This window comes from Dasypus novemcinctus, chromosome 8, assembly GCF_030445035.2.
Source record: "Dasypus novemcinctus isolate mDasNov1 chromosome 8, mDasNov1.1.hap2, whole genome shotgun sequence".
In the NCBI taxonomy this organism is placed as follows: domain Eukaryota; kingdom Metazoa; phylum Chordata; class Mammalia; order Cingulata; family Dasypodidae; genus Dasypus; species Dasypus novemcinctus.
Genome location: NC_080680.1, coordinates 48,124,249 through 48,151,462, shown reverse-complemented (window position 1 = coordinate 48,151,462; position 27,214 = coordinate 48,124,249). Strand labels below are relative to the sequence as shown.

General features: G+C 40.8%; 1 long non-coding RNA gene and 1 pseudogene across 2 annotated transcripts in view; one reads left to right on the top strand and one right to left on the bottom strand.

Moving 5' to 3' along the window:
- The window catches only part of LOC131279442 (uncharacterized), a 74,597-nt gene that overhangs the window by 1,378 nt on the left and 46,005 nt on the right, over nt 1-27,214 (top strand). The window lies entirely within an intron of this gene.
- Nucleotides 802-1,687, bottom strand: LOC101411581 (mortality factor 4-like protein 1 pseudogene; annotated as a pseudogene).

The window sequence follows — 27,214 nt, the reverse complement described above, 5'->3', positions numbered from 1 at the left end:
AAGCAGACACAGAGCACAATGAACAGACACAGAGAGCAAATGGCAAGTGCAAGCAACAGGGCAGGGAAGAGAAATAAAATAAAATAAATCTTTAAAAAAAAAAGAAAAAAGGCAGCTTTGTCAATTAGGCAATAAAACATTCTACAGCATGTCTCTCTGCTGTCCATCACTGGATAGCAATTATGAAATGAAAAAAAAAAGAAAAGAAAAAAGGTGCATAATCCTTTTTATTTGTTTAAAATTAAACAGAAAGCAAACATATCAATTCTGTTATGTGCTAACATTTTCAAAGTGCATCATTTGTACAAGAGAAGGGCTGGGGGAAGCAGACTTGGCTCAACAGATAGAGCCTACCGCATGGGGGGTTCCCGGTTCAAACCCAGGACCTCTTGACCCATGTGGAGCTGGCCCATGCACAGTGCTGATGCACGCAAGGAGTGCCCTGCCATGCAGGGGTGTCCCCCGCGTAGGGGAGCCCCATGTGCAAGGAGAGTGCCCCATAAGGAGAGCCGCCCAGCGCAAAAGAAAGTGCAGCCTTCCCAGGAATGGTGCCGCACACATGGAGAGCTGACATAGCAAGATGACGCAACAAAAAGAGACACAGATTCCTGGTGCCGCTGACAAGAATAGAAGCGGACAAAGAAGAACACACAGCGAATGAACACAGAGAGTAGACAACTCGGGGGGGGGGGGGGCGGGGAAGGGGAGAGAAATAAATAAATAAATAAATCTTAAAAAAAAAGAGGACTGGGAACAAAAATGTGTAAATAGAGTTTCAAACATATGTGAGCATCGGCAGTCTCACACAGCTTTCCAATGGTACTCAGGAAGAGCCAGTTCATAACTGCTGGCACTAAACAAAGTTGCAGAATTCTTTGCCATACACTTTAGGAGATCATGAAGATACTCCAGTTATAAAACAAGGCTCTTCTCATCCAGAGGTATATAGACCACCATTGCTCCAATCTACGAAATGATCTCAGTAGATGTGGCACTTCATAAACTTGGGACATGGATGCATCAGAGTGATCTGCAAGGATTTCAGCCTACCGCTGTCTCTCAAATTTGTAGAATAACTGAGTGACATTACACTGAAATATTCTTTTATCCCTGTCACAACTTCATTAACAGCATATTCCTTATTATCTGTGATTTCTTGTAATTTGCATAATCCTCTAGAATGGAATCCACATTTTTCTTGGCTGGAAGATTCTTTTATCTGTTTTTGCCTGGTAATTAAGACAGTCATCAACAAGCCATGGTGTAGCTCTTTAGGAATATTTACTTAACTTCATGTCTGCTCATGTTATGTTGCCTCATTTTCAGCAACAGGTTCTATTTAGGACCTTTTCTTTGGAGGCAGATGATGTGTCTCACTGGTACTGCGACCATCTCCTTTTCCAGGTGTTTTCTGTTCTTTTTTTGTTTTCACTTCAACATTTTTCTGCTGCTGATGAGAAGTCTTCTTTCCTGGTGCAGGAGCTAATATCCTCCTGATTGGCTTTTTGAAGTTCTGTTTCTGTGGATTGGGGTCAACATATTTGAGTACTCTGCCTTCTGGAACCCATTCATCCCAGCTGGAGGTCAGGAGGGGATGGTGTACTGAGGGAGTTCCTTCAGGAACAGGAAAAAGAGCTACGGTATCATCATGTGTCTTCAGAGTATTTTCAGAGTGCCTGGACCTCATGGCACTTTTAAAAATTTTACGCACTGTTAATGTATAAAGTATTTCACTTGTTTTCCTTTATAGCAACCATTATACACATTGCTTCATAAAGCAGAAACCCATGAAAGCACAGCACTTGCTTACCCTCCTAGAATTTAGGCTTTGGGTCCTGCTTTGGTACCATTTATAAGTGATCACTGCCTCCTTCTTTTCTCACCACCCCTGATTACTACACCCTACTCTCTACCCCCCAACTCTTCCTGCATTTTTGTCATAATATCTGAGAACATTCAGTTCCTGTATTTGAATGCATACCCAGCCCTGAATATTGTCAGTAGAATTTATTCTGGTTTTCAAATTTTTCTGTTGGTGATTTGAGACAATAAGTGATCTGGAATGGGAAGCATTGTTGTTATTTTTTAAAAGCATTTCATGGCTTTGGGTTTATGAGCTTAAGGGCGCTCTTACTGGTAGTGGTCCATTCAGTTCAAAATGAAGATAAATTATGAAGTCCTAACTTCAGCTTGGTAAATTTACAAATATCTAAATAGTTTTGATGTTTTATTAGCAAACATTTAAATCATAATGTTTATAAGGTGATTTAAACAGAATGGATGAACAAATTTGTTGTTGCTTTCTAATGAAATCCCAGAGGACTTCCATCAACTCAGAAAGATTTACTGTCTGCTTTCTCTCTGCCCAGACCCCCAAATTTAAAACCTAAAAAATAACTTTGTCAAGTCAAAACAATCACAACACAACTGGAAAACATATTTACAACAACATAGTCCCATTTTCTCAATTTTCTTTGTACTTAAAATATTTACCCAATCAAATAAAACCAAATATCTTTACTGCATTCCCTCCAAATACAGTTAAAGTTGCATTTTAAAAGGTTTCATATAGCGAGGAAATGTTATTCTTTCTAGATTGTTGAAGGAGAATTTTTCCTGGGTATTTAGCCTACATGTCTTCACTTAAATTTCTTATCATAAACATTAATGTGGTTTGTGTAATACAAAGAATTTTAATAAAAACCACATTAGAGGATGCATATGTGGCTCAAGCAATTGAGCTTCTGCCTACCACATGGGAGGTCCTGGGTTTGGTTCCCGGTGCCTCCTAGAGAAGGCAAGCTGGCAGGGCAGGCAGGCATGGCAAGTTGATGCAACAAGATGACACAACAGAAGAGATACAAAGAGGAAAGACAACGAGAGACACAACAAACCAGGGAGCTGATCTGACTCAGGTGATTGAGCAGCTCTCTTCCATGTGGGAGATCCTGGGTTCCGCTCCTGGTACTTCCTAAAGAGAAGATGAGCAGACACAGAAAGCACACAGCAAATGGACACAGAGAGCAGTGACCGAAAACAACGAGGGGGATGGGGGATAAAAAAATTTTTAAGTCTTAAAAAAAATAAAACCACACTAGATTGGGAGTTTGAAGTGATTGGTTTAAGCAAATGATACTTTTTTTTTGGCTAACAATTTCCCACTTGTAAACTGAAATGAGTAGGAAAGAGTTTTGTGTAAAAGGTAAATCATTGGCTCTTAGTTGGTGATACAGTGGTTGATAGCTTGGTCTTTGAAGTCAGACAGACACAACTGTGTTATGCAAACCTCAGTTTCCTCAACTGGCACCTAAAATAACATAATATTAGGTATCTAATATATTTGCGGTAGGGATAAATGAGATATTACATGTAAGTTACTTACTATAACACAGCATTCAGAGAATGATGACTATCATTATCATTATTACTACTAGTTGCAACTATATGTGGGACTCAAAAGGAATTTATGTGTATTTCATAATAAAAATGAAGAATTTCTTCTCTATCCATTATCATATTTACTTGTAACTGTGAAATACTTCCTGTGTAAGTTAGATTTTGCTACAGAACAAATAACCCCAAAACTTAGAGACTTAAAACAACAGCTGTTTGCTTAACTCATGATTCTATGTGTTGAAAATTTAGGTTGGGCTTGGCTTTGCATTCTTCAAGTCTCAGATGGGGGTCTTGGCTGGTCTAGAAAGGCCTCACCCAAGATGATCTGTCACTGTACCACAGGTTCTAGCCTGGGCATGTACACATGGTGATGTGCAGGGTTCTAAGAGAGCCAGTGGAAACAACTAAGGTCTCTTGAGACTTAGGTTTGGAATTGGCACAATGCTCTTCATCTGATTCTGGCCAAAGCAGTCACAAGATGAGTTCAGATTCAAGGGGAAGGGAAATTGACTCCTCCTCTTGATAGGAGGAGCTGTGAAGTCTCATGGCAATGGGATGTGGACAGAGAGAGGAATAATTATGGCCATTTTTTGTAATTAATCTACCACACTATGTTCTACTAACTCTGATTGCAATACATTACTCATTGGTAATCTTTGATCACATTAGCAGCAATCTTGGCCTCTACATCTCTTAATTCTCCAATCCCTCAGTCTACCAGAGTATCATTGTAAGTATGCTCTATATATTTGCTGATTTAGGCTTACTTTTCTTGTCACATGACTAGATATTGCTGGTAAACTTTGATCTACCTCAATCTTGTGACCCTTTATTGCTATTGCTATATCTAATTTTAGCTTAAGGAAAATTATGTACTTTCTTGAGTGACCCCTCAGAACATATCATGGTATGATCTGAAAGACATTAAGAATCATTGTTTTGTCTGTCTTAGATCTACAGCAGTAACATTGCTTTAAAAAGTATCATAATAATATTTAGTTCCTTAAAACTTATTATAAATAACTATAATTTTAAAACACCTGTGAACAATAAGCATCCTAATTTTTAAAAGGCATAGGGGGAAAGTGGACTTGGCCCAGTGGTTAGGGCGTCCGTCTACCACATGGGAGGTCCACAGTTCAAACCCCGGGCCTCCTTGGCCCATGTGCAGCTGGCCCACGTGCACTGCTGATGCACAGAAAGAGTGCCCTACCACGCAGGGTTGTCCCTGCATAGTGGAGCCCCACCGCCCAAGGAGTGCGCCCTATAAGGAGACACGCCCAGCGCGAAAGAAAGTGCAGCCTGCCCAAGAATGGTGCCGCACACACGGAGAGCTGACACAAGGTGATGCAACAAAAAGAAACACAGATTCCCATGCTGCTGACAACAACAGAAGCGGACAAAGAAGAGCACACGGCAAATAGACATAGAGAACAGACAACTGGGGCAGGGGGCAGGGAGAAAAGAAAAAAAAGTCTTAAAAAAAATAAAATAAATAAAAGGCATAGGGCCTTCATAAAAGAGGACATCTAAATGGCCTTTTTTCATATGAAAAGATACTCAACATCACTACCAAGGAAATGAATCCCTCACCAGAAGGGGCTACAAAAAGACTGACAATATTGAGTATTAGGAGGAATATAGAGCAATTGTGACTGTGACTTTCATACAAAGCCGTTGGAAGTGTAAATACCAAATTGAAAAGCTGTTGGGAAGTTTCAACATACCTACCCATGAACAATTCCATCCTAGGTATATATGCAATAGAAATTAGTGCATATGTCCAACAAAATATGTTCACAGTAACTTTATTTTTTTTTTATTGACTTTGTAATAATATTACATTAAAATATATATGTGAGGTCCCATTCAACCCCACCCCCCCCACCCCCCCTCTCCCCCCCCAACAACACTCGTTCCCATCATCATGACACATCCACTGGATTTGGTAAGTACATCTCTGGGCACCTCTGCACCTCATAGACAATGGTCCACATCATGGCCCATACTCTCCTCCATTCCATCCAGTGGGCCCTGTGAGGATTTACAATGTCCGGTGATTACCTCTGAAGCACCATCCAGGGCAGCTCCATGCCCCAAAGACGCCTCCACCTCTCATCTCTTCCTGCCTTTCCCCATACCCATTGTCCACCATGTCCACTTTTCCCAATCCAATGCCACCTCTTCTATGTGGACATTGGATTGGTTGTGTCCATTGCACCTCTATGTCAAGAGGAGGCTCAGATTCCACATGGATGCTGGATGCAATCCTCCCATTTTCAGTTGTAATCACTCTAGGCTCCATGGTGTGGTGGTTGTCCTGTTCACAGTAACTTTAGTCATAAATGACCCAAATTGGAAGCCACCTAAATGTGCACAAATAGGAGAAGGGATGAATATATAACATTTATGTGGTATATTCATATAGTGGAATATGACACAGCAACAAAAAATAAACTGCCATATGCCACAACATGAATGAATCAAAACCATTTATGTTGAGCAAAAGAATCCAGGTACAAAAAGTACATACTGCATGATTCCCTTTATAAAAAGTTTAAGAAGATGCAGATTTAATCCATGATGATAAAAGTAAAAACTCTGGGAGCGGAAGAACTTGTGGTATTGACTGTAAAAGGGTACAAGGGAAACTTGGTTGGTGGTAATATTATATATTATGATCTGGGCATTGGCTACAGGTGGTTTACATATGTAAAATTTTACTGAACTATACACGTAAGATTTGTTCACTTTACTACATGTATATTAAATGTTTATATATACATGTACTTACATAATTGTATAAAATCCTTCTTAGAAAAAGTGGATTTTTTTTTCTATCTATGGTGGTATAAATGAAAGCAGAAATGTTATCCCTTGCCTCAGGGTTGTTCTGTATAAAGAAATTGAGTTGAAAAACCTTTTTATTCTTCCTCCTCCTCTTTTAGAGATTAATTCGGGAGAAAGTCCAATATAAGAATTTGATTTGTTCAAAGGTATGGAAAAGTTCAATTTAAAAGTTTCTCAGTTTCTGCAGGTATCAATGAGCAGTTCATAACTTTTTTTTTTTTGGAAAGGTGTGGTAGTGGGTGTGTGCACTCAAATCCATGTATGAGTACATGCAGTGCTCTGTGTGCGCATGTAGTATATGTATGCATGTGCCCATGTATGTATATGTGGATACATGCATGCATATGTGCATGTATATATTTTCTATGAGATTGCCACAGGAAGAGTGAAGAGGCTTAAGTTAACTCTAAACTAGTAAAGATTTCTTGAAAGGATATATGTTTTAAATCCCAAAATCTTGACCTATTCTGCTGAAACCCTTTGCTATTGTTCTAGACATAACATGGATTTGGGGAAAAGTTCACCTTCGGGTATATTGCCCTGGAGAGGCATAAAACAAAGGACACTGAATTGAGGACAAGCCCATCACTCCTGTGTTAGGAAATGGAATATTTCTAAAGTGGTGGTGGTGGTGGGGGTGTATCTCACTGGGAAGAGTAAAGAAGGGGCTCTCTGGTGGGGAAGTGGAAGCTTGTCCAAGGAGACCCATATGAAAGATTCATTTCTTTTTCTTTAGACCCATAGAACCCAGTTCTATGTTTTTTCCTATATTCACCCTGGCTTTTCCCCAATTATTCAGAAAAGTATAGTAACCATCCCACAGCTGTATGTTAGTAGTGTTGTGGGGGCAGTGGGAAGGTAATTAAGGGACAAGGTAGTAAAGGGAAGAGCTGACTGTCTTGCCTCACCTCTCCCTTGAGGCCACAGTACCTGGAACCACAAGATCTAAAGGGAGGAGGATGATCCTAGAATTCACAAGGCCACCAGGAGTAGAGTGAACAAACCTCATGGTGGAGGTGGTGATAGGAGCAATGTGATAAAAGCAAAGCTGTTGCAGAATGTTTAGGTCAGGAGGGGAAGAGAGACCAACCCCTGGAAGGTGAAGGAGAGGTGGAGATGATGGGGGAGAGTGAGAAGACAATTGGCTTTAGGTTCTTTGATAAAGCAACTAGAGAGACATACGAAAGAGAAAATAGGAAAGAATGAGAACTATTCTTTGGATTTTGTTTTTCATGTGTTGAAAATACCCCCATGTGTGTAACTTTTAAAAAGCCAAAATAAAGAACAAAAATGTATTTGCATTTAGCTTCCTGAGATCATGAGATTGTTAGGAAAAATTGAGGAAAGATACAAATTCAAAAGAGTTACACTTAAAATATATTACTTAAGAATTTCAGCTATTCTGAATTATTCATAGACCAGTGGAAGAAACAATCATGGGTTAGAAAATGAATGCATTTGATATTGGTGCATATCTTCAGCAACTTTATCCAAAGCCAGCAAAGATGTGAAATGAATTTTAATTGCCAAGAAGGTCAAAAGAAACTGAAGGTGAATATGTGTAATTGAGGCAGGAAGCATGCCCTTGTTAGATTTTGGATTCATGAAATGAACTTCAGCTAAGCAATTCTCACTACAGCTATCAAAATATTGCTAGAAGATTGTTATATGTTCCATAGTCTTGGAATGTAGGTAGACATGGAATAGAGGTCCCTGACTATATCCTTTGAAGGAGAAAGTCTAGACAGTCTAGGCCAATACTAGATGTAGTAGTGGTTCATAGAGGAAGTGTACTAACAGGAAAGAAAATAGTTTCTTGGTATCTTTTCTGGGATCCATCCCAATCTATGTAAAGGGATTAAGATGGAAACTCTGAATATGGTCCAGTTGTGGAGCCATCAATTCAACCAAGTCATAGTCTTTTTTTTTCTTTTTTTTGAGGATTTTTAAATTTTTATTTTCGACGCTCACTCTATGTGCACTTTTTATTCCTAAAAATTTTTAGTTCTTTAGTTGTGTCTCCTAAAGGAAAGCTATTTGGATGTTATACTGAATTCCCAAATCCTTGAGCAGCTGCTGTCTGCCTTGCTGAGCGTACAGTTTGCCGAGTGCAGAGAACATTGCTACTAGTTCAGATTATTATATAGTCTCTTACCACAGGAAACTGGGTGCACTGAGTGCAAACTTTGAGTCTCCTTCTTGCATAACTCATGGGAGATTGAATTCCCTGTGCTGTGACCCTTTACTTCCAGGCCTGCATCCTGATCTTTGACCTCAAAGTCTTCTTATTCTCGTCATAGTCATTAAAGCTACCAGACCCATATGGTCATTCTATTTTCTATTGTGCATGGAACTAGTGTACTATAGTAGTCAGTCATTTGCTTTCTATTAACTTGTTTGTAAGATTCCTGATGTGTTTCCTTCTGTTCTCATTGTTAGGCATTTACCTGTGGCTTAAAAATACTTGGTGATTTAAATGCTTCAAATGTCTAACTCCATTCCAGTACTGCCTGCCTTCATTCTGAACACTTACTTCAGTCTTGAAGAAAGAAGCCTTGAAGGAGAAAGATAGGGAGTCTTCTGTACCTCCCTATCTTTCTTCTTTATTTCTTATTCACCAAAAGGGACCTAATTTTTGCCTATGTGGTAGGTAGCTAAGAGACCAATAGAATATGACTACACTTTATGAACCTGAAATTTTCTTGTAAATCACCTTTCCTTTTGTAAGATTACAATTTACTCCTAATCATAAACAGCAAAATATCTCAAATAGAGGATGACTTGCTATTAGAAAACCTCCCAGAACTAATTTAGGAGTTTAAAATTTACTTTAGCCAGGTAAAACTTAAGATGGCTAAGAACTGAATGAATTATAAACACATGTTAAATATTAAGCTTAGAAAATTCAATTAAATGATCTAAAATGGGAATTAGATCATCAGCAAATAAATAAGAAGGAAACACCTGAATAGAAAACTGATACTATGAGAAATAATACTGTGGTGGCTTGGAGCTAGGTACCTCAGAAAAACATGTTCTTACTTAATCCATTCCTGTGAGTGTAAACCCTTATAAATAATAGAACTTTTTGATAAGGTTATTTCTGTTCAGGTGTGGACCACATGAATCAGGATGGACCTTAATCCATTTACTGAAGGCCATTCCTTATAAAGGAAGGCCAGAGAGAGAGAAAACCACAGAGAGCAGCCAGAAGCTGGAAGTTAGCGTAACAGAGAAGCCAGGAAAGGCTACCCTGTATGTTGCCATGTGATGGGATGGCAAGGACAAACAATCAGCAGCAGCCAGCCCCAGGACACCACAGTCTTCTGGGAGAAAGTATCACCTTGATGGCACCTTGATTTGGGCTTTTCCTAGCCTCAAAACTGAGAGCCAATACATTCCCATTGTTTCAGCCAACCCATTGCATGGTATTTGCTTTGGCAGCCAGGAAACTAAAATAAATACTATGATCTGATCTTTTTTACTTGGCAAATTAAAAAATATATACATAGATGAGGTTTTTTCAGGTATTTTTCCTTTTAGTGATTAATGTTAAATAGCCAAAGTAAAGACTTTTATTTTCTAAAGTTTGATAGTTAAGATTGAATGTGTTCCTTAAAAAAAGAAAAATAACCCAATGCAAAAATACAACTTCATACATTTTAAAAATATGTAGTGAAAAGAGATAGAGCTTTGTAAACATAACCTAAAGAAGTAGAATTTAGATGTGTTTTTTGTTTCAAGAATAGCTCTTCATTTTAGAAGAGGTAAGACTATACTGAATTTTGGATGATGATTGCTGTTCTGATTTAGCATTCTTCTCAAATAAACACTGTGTGAATGCAAGAAAGAGGCCTGTGGTTGTTCAGTTTGTCTGCAGATCTGGAGAACCTCTTGTGTGTTGGCAAATTTTGTTATGCTTGTTCTTAGAGAAATTCTCCATCTCAGAAGTTTGAATCCTTAATTAGGATTTAACATAGGTAGGATGATCACATAAAATGATGGATATAGAAGACATTCTTAATTTACTTTTTTTAAAAAGATTTATTTATTTCTCTCCCCTTCCCCCCCTCCCCCCCCACACCCCAGTTGTCTTCTCTGTGTCTATTTGCTGCATGTTCTTCTTTGTCTGCTTCTGTTGTGTCAGCAGCACAGGAATCTGTGTTTCTTTTTGTTGTATCGTCTTGTTGTGTCAGCTCTCCGTGTGTGTGGCACCATTCCTAGGCAGGCTGCACTTTCTTTCGCACTGGGCAGCTCTCCTTACGGGGCGCACTCCTTGCACGTGGGGCTCCCCTACACGGGGACACCCCTGCGTAGCACGGCACTCCTTGCGCGCATCAGCACTGCACATGGGCCAGCTCCACACGGGTCAAGGAGGCCTGGGGTTTGAACCGTGGACTTCCCATGTGGTAGACGGATGCCCTACCCACTGGGCCAAGTCCGCTTCCCTTAATTTACTTTTTAAAATACAAATTTCTAAAAAGTCCATGTTAGAAAAATTCACAATCTCTTCCCTTTTCCCTGACAACTATAACCACAGATTTTATCCCCTGTAAATACCTTAATCTTCTTTGAAAATCCAGCTACGATTTTTAAAATTTCTATTTTTTATTTAAGAAGTTGTGCATGAACAAAACAATCATGCATAGCATACAGGATTCCCATACATTGCCCCACCACTACCACCCTACAATGTTGTGATGCATTGTCACAAATTATGAAAGAACATGGTCATAATATTACTGCCATCTATAGCATAGCTTATATTTGGTGTATTTTTCCCATAAATCCTATTATTAACACCATGTATTAGCATTGTATATTTGTTACAGTTCATGAGAGAACCATTTCTTATTTGTACTGTTAACCATAGTCTATCATTTACCATGGGGTTCACTGTGTTATATGGTCCTCTGCCCTGTACAGTCCATCCAAAGTGTACACTAAGTGGCTCTCAGTTTCATCACAGAGTTGTGCTGTCACCAACTCAGTCCATTTCAGAATGTTTTCATTACTCCAAAAGGAAAAGTCCATACCCCCTTATACCCTCCCATTATTGATCCTTAGCATTGATATAGTATCTTCTTTGCCAGTGTTGAAAAATATTATAATATTACTGTTAACTGTATTATATAGGTTACATTAGTTGTATTTTCCCCGATGTATCTCTGTATTCTTAACATTTTGTAATAGAGGAACATTCTTGTGTTTGTACTATTAACACAATCAACACCCACTACTGAAATCACTGTTACACAGTCCCTAGATTATCCTCTAGCTTTCTTTCAATTGACATTAATCTTCCTAGACTGCCCCTTTCAAACAAAATCACATTTTAAAATCAATAGTGTTGATTATACTCACTACAATGTGTTACCATCCACTCTAACCATTTCCCCACATTTACATTCTCCCTTATAAAACATTCTACATACATTCAGCATCAACCCCCCCCAACCCACGTTCTATCTCCTAGTAACCTATACTGTATAGTTTAAATCCATGAGTTTACTCACCATATTTAGTTCCAATTAGTGAGGCCATATGATATTTGTCCTTTGGTAAGATTACAAAAAGAGATGTTTTTGTTGTTGTTTACAGTGTTTTTTTTTTTTTTAAAGAGAAATGAAAATTTTATATACCTGTTTGCTTCCCTTTACTATTTTAAAAGAGAACATTTTTAAAAAGTCTTTTGGTTTCCCTTTCCCCAAGAGAGAAAGTCTTTATTCTTTCTTTTATTTCCCCTCTGATACTAGTAAGTAAAAACACTTCAAAAACCTGTAAAGCACAATTAATCACAATATCCATAGAAATGCCATTAAAATGTGAAGTTGCCTTCTAAAGATCCAGGTGCTCCGCTTTGAGGGAAAAAATTGAGAGAACAATGTATTAATTCCCACTGACCTCTGCAAAGGTAAAATATGTTTTCAATTGGTTAAAGACTCAAACCTAATCAATTAAAAAATTACTATAAAAAGCATTGTCTTTCTGAATCTAAAACTTTTCACTTTACTTTTATTATTTTTAATACATAAGCAATAAGTTTTAATTATAGAAAATAGAAAAGAAAATCAATTTCTACCATCTTTTAGAAAAAAACACTGTAAAAATTCTGTGTACATATTCTAGGCATTTTTCTATGCATATGTATTTTTCACTTAAAACCTAACAAAATAACAGAACAGCATTTCCTTGTCACTGTATATATATGTGACCTCTGATTAAAGTTTCAGGTAATTCAGCTATTGGATAAATGATATCTACAAAAATTGTCTAAGATTTTAGTTTCCATTTTTTTAAGGTGGAACAAGACTTAAACAATTGATAAAGAAATCTGAGTACAGAATCATGTATGATTTTCATTCCTTCCTTAATTTTTTACTCCTAATGTGACATTTGTATGCGTATGATTTGCCTTCAGAGTTTATCTGAAATATTCAAATTCATTTTCCTTGAAACAACTCTTTTTCTTTTGTGTAATAATGATTAAAAACAAAACAAAACAATTACAATCAGCATAAAGGTTTTAAGAAAAAAAAAAACCTAAACTGATTCTTGGTAAAGAGATAATTCATGGCAAGAGAAGACCACAGTGTAGCTTTCTGGGGGAGGGGGTGTAGCTCAGTGGTTGAGCTCCTGCTTGCCATGTATGAGGACCCGGGTTCAATCTCTGGTACCTCCCTAAAAAAAAAAAGTAGCCTACTAGCCATGAGAACTTGATAGGTCCTGTTTGCCACATGTTTTCCAGGAGGATTACAAAGTGTCAGTTTATCTAATGCCTTAGTTAATCTAAGCTTGGTTGAGAAAATTTCTACTAAACTGTCTTCCAGGAAATTTCTTTTGCTTTGCCTTCTTATTAGCAGTATATTAGAGTGCTGGTCTCCTTCTACCCTAGTTCTCAAACTTCAGTGTCCATAAGAATCACTTGGAGAGCTTGTTAAAAATGGAGATTGTTAATACACTATTCTAAAAGATTCTGATTTGGGACAAGTCTCAAGAATCTGAAAATAGGACAACAGGCATTTCTTTAGTCAAAAAATTTATCTCAAGGATGCGATTTTCTGATTTTCATTTGCCTCAGACGGTCTTCTTACAAAATTTGGTTGCGATGAAATAACTCAGTTCATTTCCCCTCTTTGATAAGTTATTATTTCTAGAGAAATAACTCAGGAAAGTAATTTTCTCAGCACAAATTTTCTATGACAAAGATTTTGTCAATCTAATATTCAGATTTCTTAAAACTGTCAAATTGAAGATAGTTATCCGAAAATTCTAGATGCATTTAGCAGTAGAGCAGACAGAATTTTCACAGAGCTGGATTAGGATCAGGAGGTAACTCAAGGAACTCAGAATCTTGACTATAATATTAAACAATTTCAGAGTGACAACCTCCCCTGAGTTTTCACACAAGTCATTTTGCCATTAAACTGAATTTAAGTAAACCCACAGTCAGGTAAATAAAGGGATTTGTTCTCTAAAAACCATGTCTCTGAAAAATTAAAAATGTTAAAATTTGAGTTTGCAATAAGTAGGAGACAACGCCCATTATCCTCTGAAAGAAAAAACTTCCCCATTTCTCTTTGGAGAGCAGAAAATCAGAGGTAATTTACTGCTACCTTTAGGGTTTCAGGGGTTACATTCATCTTGACTAAATGCAGTATAGCTACACAGAGAAGGGGAGGGAGTATTTATCAGGTTTTCTTGCTATTTCGTCAGGATTGAGGGATGTGCTCAACTGCAAATGAATATGCTTTTCTTCTTAGGTTGAATGTTTTCTTAACTTTCCTTGCCAAGTTAGGGCACCAAGTTGGCCTGGAGAACTAGGGCTGGCCTACTGGAGTCAATGGGTGTCAGGAAGAGAATGGCCAGGGATCAGGGCAGAGGGGTCAGGACAGAGTTTAAATCTGAAGAGACTATCTGTGACTTTGAGAGGAGCTCTATTATATGGTGCTTGAGGCTTCTATCTGTCTTAAACAGGCAAGAGCTGTTAAAGGCCCCAGCCTATTCAGAGGAATATGGGACTAATTATACATGTGTTTGAAAGTCTAGGGCTTCACAGAAGTGGACATTTGGTGAGGGAATCATCCTGGGGAACAAAGGATTGGTATTCAACAGATAGGCGAACTAACATTCATTGAATGATTTCGTATATACTTCTCATTCAATATTATCTCTCAAGAAGTTACAAAATAGTTGAAATAAAAGGCAAAAGGTTTGCAGTAAAAGACACTGGCAGTATAAGACTTTCTTTTGCACCTGGTATGGGATGTTCTAGACTAGAGAATTGGCTAATGGCAGGTGGTGATATTTATTTAGACAACATAGCCTTAGTTCAAGGATGTGCTCATATTTAATTTGAATGGCTCTAGTTGTGAGATACTGTTTCTCCTCCCTTTGTGCTAATGGCTATTCTGGGCCTAGTTTATATGCCTTCTCAGATCTCCACCTGTTCCATGGTTCTTGGCTGCTTATTGTAGCAACTCTAGGGTCCTGTCCAATCCATTTGGAATCAAGTGGCCGCCTGGAGGGAGCCTGAAAATGCAGGGGTGTTAATGCCCTCTCAGGCAAACTTTTCTGAGAGACAAGAAACAGAAAGGGATAAGCAAATAAAGTACCCTTCCTTCTATTTCCCTTACAGATGGTTTTAAGACACAGGGCTCCATAAGGCCCTTCTAGAGACGTTACATGACACTGAGCACTCACTGTGTGTCTTATGAAGCTGTGGTCAGCTTAGTAATGCACTACTTTATATTTGTCTTCTCACCTTCCCTGCCTTACTTCTCTTTTTTCCTCACTCTTGCTTTCCTTGTATTGTATAGCCCAGTAAAGCATTAGCACAAAAGTTTTGCCTCAGGTTCTGTTTTTCAGGGAACTGGGCCTAAGCAAATGAGCTCCAGGATTAGCCTTAAAAAGCAAACTCTCAGGATGGAATTTTGAACTTGGATTACCTACTTGACTAAAGGCAATATGGGCTCCATTGCTGGTGGTAAGTGGACTGATAGCCCATGGCAGCAGGTTCACAATTAAAGAAGTTTTCACCTGTGGATAACTGAGAGGAGATGTGCAGCAGTAGGCAAGTCACTGGAACAGTATGTAGAAAATGATAATTATAAAGATTGTGACATGGGTGATTGCTTTTGGTGGCAGCGGAAGACTTATAAAAATAAAATAGTTGGCTCAGGGAAGCATAGATAACTTAAGGAATCCTCTGAAAACCAGAGGTCTCAATGGCAGTATGGCCTCAGGGTACACTGGTTGCAAATTAGATCCAGGTTATAATTTTAGGGCAGTAGAGAAGAAAAGAAAATTAAATATTCAGTCTCAAAGGATATATTAGTAAAAACAGGGCCCTGGTAGGAAAGCACAAAGATGTAGGAGGAGGGTGTTTGAATGGATAAACCTAAGATCCTGAACTGAGAAAAATCCTCAGGAATATCCCTGGGCCCCTTTCCCCTTGACAAAGGAAATAGCCTCGCTTTGCCTAGAGGCTGCAATGTCCTCACCTGAAGCAGGTGCCTCATAAGATGATGTTTGTTTTCCTCAAAACCTGCCCCCTCCCCCATATCCTTGCCTCTAGGCAGTAACCAGGATCCTGTTTCAGCACAATCGGAAAGGGAAAGTACAGCCCCTGCCAAGGGAAATAACCTGCCCATCAAATGAATGACAGGATCTGGCTCTTATTTACCAATAGGAAAACAGGGGAACATGTATGGGAGTGGATTTTGAAGATATCAGACTGGAGAGCAGATTGGATGGGGAGAATTCTTTGGTGTGGGGCACTTTTCCCATGATTCAGATGGGTCCAAATACACTGTCAACTTGACTCCTTAAAGCTTGGACATGATAATGGCCTAGAGTATGTGAGGTGAAGTTGTCAGACCTCTTGGCACTATACTGAAGAAAGGGATCCTCCGGTTTAGGGAAGTAAGGATGTTAGACTGGATTTTCAAAGTCTGACCTGAGAATGCATCACTGATCATGTTCTCTGGGATGGTCGATAAGACATTCTTATCTCTAAGGCAATAGGAAAGTTTCTTAAGGTAGCTTGGTGGTGCCTGTTCTTACAGGCCATGCCTGCAGATGTGGCCATGGAATTAGTCTGCCTAATATCAACAGAGATAATGGGATTACAGGATAATAGACACCTACAGGAGCACTGCACTCTCAGAGGCAAGACTGGGCATAATTACTTTTTTTTTTTTAACATTTATTTTATTATTTATTTCTCTCTCGTCGTTCCCCCCCCCCCCCCCCCCATTGTCTGCTCTCTTTGTCCATTTGCTGTGTGTTCTTCTATGTCTGCTTGCATTCTCGGTGGACTGGGAATCTATCTCTTTTTTTTTTTTTTGAGATTTATTTTTTATTTATTTCTATCCCCTTCTCCCCACCCCCCCCCCCACCCCAGTTGTCTGCTCTGTGTCCATTTGCTGTGTGTTCTTCTGTGACCACTTCTATCCTTATCAGCGGCACCGGGAATCTGTGTTTCCTTTTGTTGCGTCATCTTGTTGTGTCAGCTGTCCATGTGTGCAGCACCATTCTTGGGCATACTGCACTTTCTTTTGCACTGGGTGGTTCTCCTTACGGGGTGCACTCCTTGCGCGTGGGGTTCCCCTACGCGGGGGACACCCCCGCGTGGCACAGCACTCCCTGCGTGCATCAGCACTGTGCATGGGCCAGCTCCACATGGGTCAAGGAGGCCCGGGGTTTGAACCGTGGACCTCCCATGTGGTAAGTGGATGCCCCATCCATTGGGTCAAGTCTGCTTCCTGAATCTGTGTCTTTTTGTTGTATCATCTTGCTGTGTCAGCTCTCTGTGTGTGCAGCGCCACTCCTGGGCGGGCTGCCCTTTTTTTGCACGGGGCACACTCCTTGCATGTGGGGCTCCCCTACACGTGGGCCACCCCTGCATGGCACAGCAGTCCTTGCACGCATGTGGGCCAGCTCACTACACAGGCCAGGAGGCCCTGGGTTTGAACCCTGGACCTCCCATATGGTAGGCAGATGTTCTATCAGATGAGCTGCATCCGCTTCCCACATAATTACTTTAACAGGTATCAAGGCCAGAGTGGCAATCAGGGTGCACTGATTCATGCACGGATCTGTGGTGATTTTAGGGGCAAGATAGAAGGATAACTAATCAGGGCATTGCTTGATTTAGGGAGGAGGAGAGGAGAGGAGAGGAGAGGAGAGGAGAGGAGAGGAGAGGAGAGGAGAGGAGAAAGAGCTGGAAGGCAGAAAGCCAACATCAGTACTGCAATGTGAAAAACACCCAGTTTCTAGAGCTAAAACACAGATCCTGAGTCATTGATTGAAGGGGAGACCAGGTCCCCTTGAGAAAGAACCTGGCATTGCTGCCAAAGTGTATATGCGTTTTAGTTTCCAGGCTGCTAAAGCAAATACCATACAATGGATTGACTTAATTTATTGGGTCATGGTTTTGAGGTTAGGAAAAGTCCAAAATCAAGACATCCCTGCAAGGCGGTGCTTTCTCTCTGAAGACTGTGGCCTTCTAGGCTGGCTGCTGGGGATCCTGGGTCCTTGATTTTTCTATTACATGGCCATGCACATGGCAGGATCCTCTCTTTTCTCTTCCTAGATTTCATGGGCTTCCAGCTTCTGGTTACTCTCCAGTTTCTTTCTCCCTGTGTCCAATTTTTCTTTGTTTTTAAGGACTTCAGCCATATTGGATTAAGGCCCACTGTCATTCAGTTTGGGTGTCCCTTGACTAGTAACACTTTCAAAGTGTTACAAATGAGTAAAGCATGGGAGGCTGTGCTAATAAAACAAGATGGATGGGATAAGCCTTGAGGACCATGACAGGGAGCTGGGATTTTTGTTATATTGGTATGCTTGTTTGCTAATCAGATTGCTTTTAGAACTGTAGAACCTTAAGTGGGAGATGACTTGGGATTTTGAGATATGCCTGCAAAGCTTTGAAAGGACAGGAAGACCTTCTGCAAGCAGGGGCTTGAGATTTCTGCCAGTCTGTGGTTAAGCAGAAGTCAAAGTAGGCCAAAGTATGAGAATGGCCAAGGAGATGTCATGGGCCTGAGAAAGGAGCTTTTCTATAGTATGATCCAATAATGCACGTCCCTGGGCCTGGAACTGGAAACATAGACCTCTTCCAACTAATCCAAGAGCTGGGCAGGGAGTAGAAAACTGCACAATTTGCCATGCGGCTGAAAATCTAGCCATGCCTCCTTTTGTGGTTCATGGTGTCTCAGCCTCACTCACGAACACCCTGAAGTTCTTTGTAGTAGTGCCTTTGGGCACCCTTATTTATCCCCTACCTTCTTGTAAATGGAGTGCCAGTTTGCCTGATCTCTGGTTCTGTAATCCCAACCTTGACCTTCGGGTTATGGATTAGCTCTTTGTTTTACCAGAGTTCAAATGTAAACTTTTCCTAATGGATTCTGACTTAGCTGTCTCATCTGAACTGACACCACCTGGGAAACACTGTTTCTGACCACTTGGAATCTAACCTCTACCCTAGCTAGAACTATCTCTACCTCCCAGCAAGAAAAAAATTGAACATTTTGTTGGGAACCGCTGGATTCAGAGCAACCTGCTTGGTTGCCCTGGCAACAAGGCAATGGCTCTGCTTTTCTTCAGTCCCTGGGCCTGAGGAACATGACACTACAGAAGGGAAATTCAGATCCCTAGAGACAGGGTCCTGCGAGTGCACCCAGTCAGTGGAGGGTGGGATGGAGATCCATACCCTGCTTCCGCAGCTTCTGGGGCTAGCAGCCCAAGCCCATTCTCAGTCACCTGTCCAGACAAATTTAGAGCAATTCAACAAAACACTCTGAAATCAAGCAGCCCTAATGATTTGTGGATATTCAGGGCCTTGGTTGGGGCGAGGGTGGGGCACAAACTGATTGCGTTTCTACTATCCTTCACTTTAGGAGACTTGGAGGGTGATAGCCTGCTTCTGAAACCCAGTAGCCATTTTTAGAGGGAGGTAATGAAGCCCCACCCACAAGACCAGTAAGCATTGCTCATCTACTAGCAAAAAGGGTTCGCACCTCTGGAACGTTTTCAGCTTTCCTGCGGAAGATGAGGTGGGGTGAGCCATACTTCCACCAGATTTCACCCACAGCCTGAGAAGAGGATGATATGATGAACTCTCTCAGGTCATCAGACTTGAGCATCCCAATGTTAACAGGCCTCTGTACAAGGCTGGAAGTGGGGTTAGCACATAGCCATGCCTCCTCTCTCTTTTGAGTAGTAGCAGGGTTACTTCCTGAGGTGTGAGTTTGTGTGTGCATGCACATGGACATGCATACCCACCCTTTTCTTCCTCCTTCCCTAAACAGGGCAGATTTATCTCTTTAAGTCATTATGCCTGCTCCTTATAAAGACTGCATTATACCTATTCTACTTCTAAAAGTGCCTTGTGTGGAAAATGTCTATTGCACAAAAAGTACATATTATTTTCATTTTAACGATTTGTTACTGGCAATTATATTCAAGAAGGAGGCCTTCCTCTGCCAAATGTCCCCTCTCCTCAGAGAAACCTTTAGAAGTGTTTTGTACATGATGCTTGTTCTGTAAAGATATGCCTGGGCAATCCTTGTAACAGTGGCTAATATTTAATAGCAGCAGTAGAACTCTGCCATTTGGGAGGCAGCAGAGTGGCTGAGCGTCTAGCTGTGAGCCAGATGAACCTGGATTCAAATGTTGTCTCTGCCATTTGCAAGGTGTGAGGAATGGGCAATTTCCTTAATTACTCTGCCTTAATTTCCTTATTTGTAAAATGGGGTATTAATTCCTTCCTTAAAGGACCCTAGTAAAGATTAAATAAGATAATCTATGTAAAGCCCTTGGCAAATAGCAAGTGCTCAACTGCAAGTTACTAACGTTTATTGGACTTCAAAAAAAAAGTTTTGTTTATTTATTCCCCCTCCCCATTGTTTTGTGCTTTCTGTGTCCATTCACTGTGTGTTCTTCTGTGTCTGCTTATCTTCTCTTTAGGTGGCACTGGGAACTGATTCTGGGACCTTCCTGAGTGGGAGAGAGGTGCTCAATCTCTTGCGCCACCTCAGTTCCTGGTCTGCTGCATCTCTTACTGTCTCTCCTCTGTGTCTCTTTTTGTTGCTTCATCTTCCTGTGCCAGCTCTCCGCGAGGGCTAGCATTCCGTGTGGGCCAGTTTGCCATGCGGGCCAGCTTACCTTCAATAGAAGGCCCTGGGAATCAAACCCTGGACTTCCTATATGGTAGATGGGAGCCTAATTGCTTGAGCCACATCTGCTTCCCAAGGTTTATTGGAGTTTATCATCCTCCTCACACTTATGAATGTTCTTTAAATATTTGCTGAATATTTCTTATACGTACAAATATGCGTTACCCTCCACTGCTTCATTTGGAAAAGGTTATTTGATTAAAAAAGCTATTTAAAAATCATCATATGGTTTCTTTTTTATTTTCCAGAAAAACTTACAATGTAGAAATATTTTCATGTGCTATAAGTTGATTGCATTGATTTGCTAAGGAACTCTGCAAAGAATAAATATGATTTGGTGGATTGATTGCATATTAACAAGGAGCTATATCTCACTAAGTAATGGCATTACTTCAGCATTAACTATCCTTTTAGCCTCACTAAGAAGACTGCATGAATCATTCTCTCCCTGTCTCTCTGCCTTTCTCTCACCACCCACCTATGTACACAGACATATACACAGTTGATATAGTAAAGAATTCAATCATTTATAAACTTAGGCTGTGGAAATATGCTAAAGCAGCTAAATAGTTTAATCTGAATTTAGTTAAACATAATTCTCTGAACTTCAGTAAAAAAGTATACTTTAAACAGATACGCTTCGGAAGTTTTCATGATCAAAAAGCACAAAGAAGCTAAAATTAATATTTTTTTCTGACTTTTACTTATTTTATCAAACTTCTAAGCAAGTAAGACACAAAACTTTTGCTTTGACTCTACAGGAATCAATGGATGTGCTGCTCAGTGGCCTCATAATCCTTTAAAGCTTGGGCAGAAGGAACATATTTCTTGATCTCTAGAATGATCAAAAGGCAATAAGAGAAAGCTCTCAAGCAAAAAGGACACATGATCTTTTCTTGTTCTGTGAACCTAACTCTATCTTCCTCTCTCATTTAAGAGTTGCACAGGCAATCCCCACACAGGGATGGGCAGAATTCCAGGGGTTCATTTGCAAAAATGAGTTATGTGGAATTCAGAATGCATTTCCCATAGAAACCATATCATGCATGGTGGCTAGCAATGTTTAAACATAATGCTTTGAAGTAGAGTTCCAACTACAGGACTCAGATACCAGATGAACAGTATTTGAACAGTATTTCTACAGAGAGATGGGTTCAGGGGCCCAACTAGGGATACCAGGAATGGAGAACCCTTCCCTCTACCACCTTCCTCCACTTCTGAGCCTCTTGCCTGGAGAAAAGGTGCCTGATGTGCTGTTTGGGAGGAGTGTAATGAGGTATGGGCTGGAGGATTTTGGAGTTTGAGGGCTGGGGACTTGAGGCATTGTGGGAAGCTGAGAATTCTTTGTTGCTCAGCTTTGAGGCAACTTCTAAGTCATTTCCTTTTTTTTTTTTTCCCTACCCACAGACCCCAATAATTCATCTTCTTGCTTCTCCTTTTGCTGCCACAAACCTGTCCCTTCAGAGAAGGGATTCTTTCTTCTTGCTTTGGATCAAAACAAGAAGTTTCCTCTGCTTGCCCAGCACTAAAGTGGATATAGACTTTGTCAGATTCTCTATGGAGGTACAAATTTTTTCTTTTTGATTTCCTTCTTGTATTGCAAGAAAACTCTTCAAGTTAAGGTTAAAAAAAAAACACAAAAAACCCTTAAGTCTTTTTTCTACTTAAGAAACTGGTGGGAGGTTTGTATATGTTTCAGGGGGAATCCTAGGTTTAGTCTTTCAAAATATTTCATCAAGAGTTGTGGTGGCAGGGAGCCCTGTATGTTATGCAAGTTTGTTTTGTAAGCTCACAATGATTACTGTTCACTTGTATATGTAGTTCATGTATAATTGAAAAGCTGTGGTATCAGATGGAGGTTTGGAGGTGACGTGCATGACAGTAGGGTCAGTGTGGAAAAATTAGGGTAAAGTGACACTATGAGCAGCACCCCTAGTGTTGAGAAGAAGGTGGGGGGACATGGAATGGGGGTGGTGGCTGGGGGTGATGTGTGTTACAGATTTCCTTTTTATTCCTTTGTCCTAAATCCCCACCTGTAGGACCAGGAGTCCAAGATACTGGGTCAGACCTACTCAGAGACTGCTGGATGATATACTTGAGGAAATTCAAGAGGTAGCATCCAGGCATGAAACCAAAATCAAAAGCCAGGTAAATAGTCCATAACCAGGAAGCCATCAAAAGGAAGCAGAGAAAGAGGTGAAATCCAAGACAAGGGACGGACCGCACCTCGTAGGGCCCTAATGCCATTCTGATGACTTTGGCTTTTATTCTGAATGAGATGGAACTGGGCCAAAGCGAGGTTCCAAAAGGAAGGTAGAGCCTAGAGAAAATCCCAAGCTGTTGCCTGGGGAAGAACTATAAACATTTTGCATTTGGCTTGAATACCAAATTCAAAGGCCAAGGCATGCTCAAAGTTGGAAGTGTAGAGCCAAAGATTTGGAGCCAGACAAAGGCAGAATTCAGAGAGAGAAGGGAAGTTCAGAGTGATGGCAGATCAGTAATAAAGGAGAGGGTGTCCAGGATGATTGCTGCAGAGGTTACCCCCACTCTCCAGCCTATGGCGAGAGCTCCATGAAAGGCTCTGGTGAAGGTAAGGGGCTGGGATATACTTGAAATGGAAAGCTGGGTTCCACAACCATTTTCCTGGCCCCAGATCTCTTCATGGTATTAAGTATGGGGGGGGGGGGGGGGCCAAGGCACCAACCAGCAGAGACCTACCATTTCTGCTATGTAGTCTGGCTTCTCAGCCCATGTTTTTGGGGCTGAGAGATATTATGTTAAGGTGGGTCAGGACTAGATGGACTAGAATTAGCAAGGATCTTTGGAAGACAGGGTTGAATATGTGAGGATCGGAATTATATAGGAGCTTCCATAGGGTGGATAATTTTTTTTACTATTCTGAGGAAGCCATCTTCAAGTTTTAGTTAATGTTGAGTGGAACAGATATTCTAGAAGTGCCCAGCAGCACCCCCAATGCTGCCTCAGCCTAGTGCTCATTGGAATACAACCCAGTGCTCACTGGTACATTTGAAGGTTATTTTAAACCTCTCCATGTGCAAGCTGTGGCTCTTCTACTAGATTGGTGTAGCTCAGTAATTTGGGAATTTAGTGTAAATAATGGTCTGGAAGACATAGGTGCTATGGAATGTTGTATGCTGAGTAGTGGAAGAATGCAGTCAAATTTTTTTTTTCAGTTAATTATTATCTGGAATTTTTGTGATGGTAAGAAAACATTGACCAGCCAAACTCTCTGTGAGACATGTTTATGGGATGCCAAGGAGAAGAGCAGTGCCCTTTCCTTGTGTTTGTGGAGCTTGGGTTGAGGGACCTTTTTTTAAATTTTTTTTTTCTTCTTTATTTTTTTAAATGTTACATTAAAAAAATATGAGGTCCCCATATACCCCCCACCCACCCTACCCCACTCCTCCCACATCAACAACCTCTTCCATCATCATGGCACATTCAGTGCTCCTGGTGAATACATTTTGGAGCACTGCTGCACCACATGGACAGTGGTCTTCACTGTAGTCTACACTCTCCTCCATTCTACCCGGTGGGCCATGGTAGGACACACAATGTCTAGCATCTGTCCCTGCAGCACCACCCAGGACAACTCCAAATCCTGAAAATATGCCCACATCATATCTCTTCTTCCCTCTTCCTACCATCAGCAGCTACCGTGGCCACTTTCTCCACATCAATATTACAATTTCTTCCCTTACTAATCACAAAAGTTTCCCAGTAGAACACCAGTAAGTCCACTCTAATCTGTACTCTATTCCTCCATCCTGTGGACCCTGTGATGGTTAAGTCCAGTCCCCCTCTACATCAAGAGGGGGCTTAGATTCCACATGGATGATGGATGCAATTCTCCTGCTTGCATTTGTAGGCACCCTTGGCTCCCTGGTATGGTGGTTGATCTTCTTCACCTCCCTGTTAGCTGGCCAGGAAGTCCAATAAACCAGAGGGTAGGAGTTGCAAGTCTGCTGAGGCTCAGGGCCTGGCTGTTACATGGACAGTTCAGAGATTCAGGTCTCCTGAGTATACACCAACCCAAACACAAACCACAGGTCCAAGTAACAGAAGAGGCATGTGTAGAAAGGTTATATCTGATCCAACTCTATCACACTCAGGAACATGAATTCCGAAGTAGGGCCAACTGACATGGCCCTGAACTCCAGAGCCATCTGCCATGACCATAGAACCTGTGGGTCTCTGTAGCCCTCAGAAGAAGCAGTACCTGGGCTTGGATCAACTTTGACTGTCTCTGGTACCCTGCTGAGGCATGCATAAGGATTGCTCCTCTGATCACTGCTTGACTCTTTTTTGGAGACTCATAGCCATATAAACTCATTTGTCCTTTCATTTTCCCCTTTTATCCAAGGTCAAAAAGCAGCTTTTAATACCTGATATTACATGTAGGCTGAGATATTCTGCTGGTCTGAGTTGACTCTTTTATTCAAGGACTTTTTCTAGTTACATCATCAGCTGGTGCTTGGTAGTAGTACCTTGGTGCCAGGGAGGCTCATCCCCAGGAGTCATGTTCCATGCTGTGGGGAAGGTAATGCATTTACATGCTGAGTTTGGCTTAGAGAGTGGCCACATTTGAGCAACATGGAGGCTCTCAGGAGGTAACTCTTTTTTTTTTTTTTTTAAAGATTTATTTATTTATTTAATCCCCCCCCCCCCCCCACGGTTGTCTGTTCTCTGTGTCTGTTTGCTGCGTCTTGTTTCTTTGTCCGCTTCTGTTGTTGTCAGTGGCATGGGAAGTGTGGGTGGCGCCATTCCTGGGCAGTCTGCACTTTCTTTCACGCTGGGCGGCTCTCCTTACGGGTGCACTCCTTGCACGTGGGGCTCCCCTACGCGGGGGACACCCCTGCATGGTGCGGCACTCCTTGTGCGCATCAGCACTGCGCATGGGCCAGCTCCACACGGGTCAAGAAGGCCCGGGGTTTGAACCGCGGATCAGGAGGTAACTCTTAGGCACCCTGCAGCTCTAGGCCTAGTTCATATTTCAGGCACACAGACTCATAATTGTAGCCATCAGTATCAAGGGCTCATTGTTGGACCATCCGAGTTTTTTGGTCTTTGCCATTGCACTTGGAGGATTGTTGCTGTTCCATTGGGGAATGTGATAAAGCTCCCCTGGCAAGGAACTCAGCTCTCCATCAGTTGTTGTTTTTAACTAAAACCACTATGAAAATGTCCAAACATTTTTATGTACCCTGTATACATGCCTGGAGAACTCCCTCTCAACCATGTGCCCCTTATCAATAACACCCCACACCCATGTTCCTCCCTGCCACAGTTGAACCTCTCTGTAGTCCAAAACTTTAAAAAGGAAGCCTAATATATTGCCAGGTTCCATCAATAGTGAAATGGAATATAGTAATTTAGAAAAAGTAAATAAAGGAAAAATAAATTGTATCAAAAAATGAAAAAATGAAAAAACTTTGTTTTTGACATTTTGTCTTTCATCACTGCTATAGGTGTTGCCCTGTATGTACAGTGGCAAGGCAATTTCTTCCATTTCTTCCTCAGTGTCTACATCCTTTCTTTTTTTTCTAATTATTAAGTTTGTCTTCACATAAGTTTTAGATCACAGTAATTCACATATACAATATATGGTACTCCCATATATCCAATATGAAACCCTTTCTTCCTTCCCCAGCAATGATCTTTTTACATGTTCATATTATATTTGCTGCAGCTGATGTACAGATGTTGAAACAATAGCTTTCAAACATGGTTCCATTTGTGTTTACATTGTGGTTTACATTTTCAATTATACCACTTTCTAGATTTTTAGTTATCTTATGTTATATATTCTGGTTTGCATTTTAGCCTATAGACTTTTATACATTTTTGGTGTAATTTAACATGTCCTATATCCGTCATTGCATGATCTTGTGGAACACTTCCATTGCCCCACAGTTACACTGATACCATGTATTCAACACCTCTTTCCCCCTCCCCTCAGGGCCCACCACGACAATCAATCTTCATTACTTGAAGACCATATTCAGAAATACTTGCAGTAATGTTGAGGGCTTGACGTACTTGACTGCTCTAACCCATTGGGAGCCACCTATTCTCTCAAGAGATAAAATTCCCCGTTTGAGAACATCGATCCTCCCCAGGATGTGGGTAAACCTTCACTCTCATTGTATGGGTCTCCACCCAATGATATAACCCACTATGACAAAATGAGCACTCACACACTCTCTAGAAGCTTTCCCTGTGTCAGATGCCTCCACTTAAGCATCTTAACCAGGTAACCTTCTGTATTATATTTTCTAAAGAGTTTTCTCTAAGTTATTATTTCAACCACATACCTGACAATCTCCTATGTTCAAATGTTTCCCCCAACCTCCCCCCAATTTCTTGGGCCATCTGACCTTCCTCCTATTCCTAGCCCCCCTCAAGCTCACAAAGCCCCACCCAAAGGTATCCCTGTGCCTTCATTTTATCCCTTCCCTGTACAAATACTTACCTCCAGCTTACCATAGATTTCATCCATGTAGATGTCAGCTTGCAACCTTCCTCTACCCCCCAACTTCCTTTAAACCTATCATCCAGTCTCTAGCTCTCTGAGACAGCTTGGTTTACTTATTTCATATCAGAGAGGTCATGTAGTATTTTTTTTTCAACTTTTTTTTTCTCTCCTCTTCCCCCCCACCCCGCCCCTGTTGTCTGTTCTCTGTGTCTATTTGTTGCGTATTCTTTGTCCACTTCTGTTGCTGTCAGCAGCATGGGAATCTGTGTTTCTTTTTGTTACATCATCT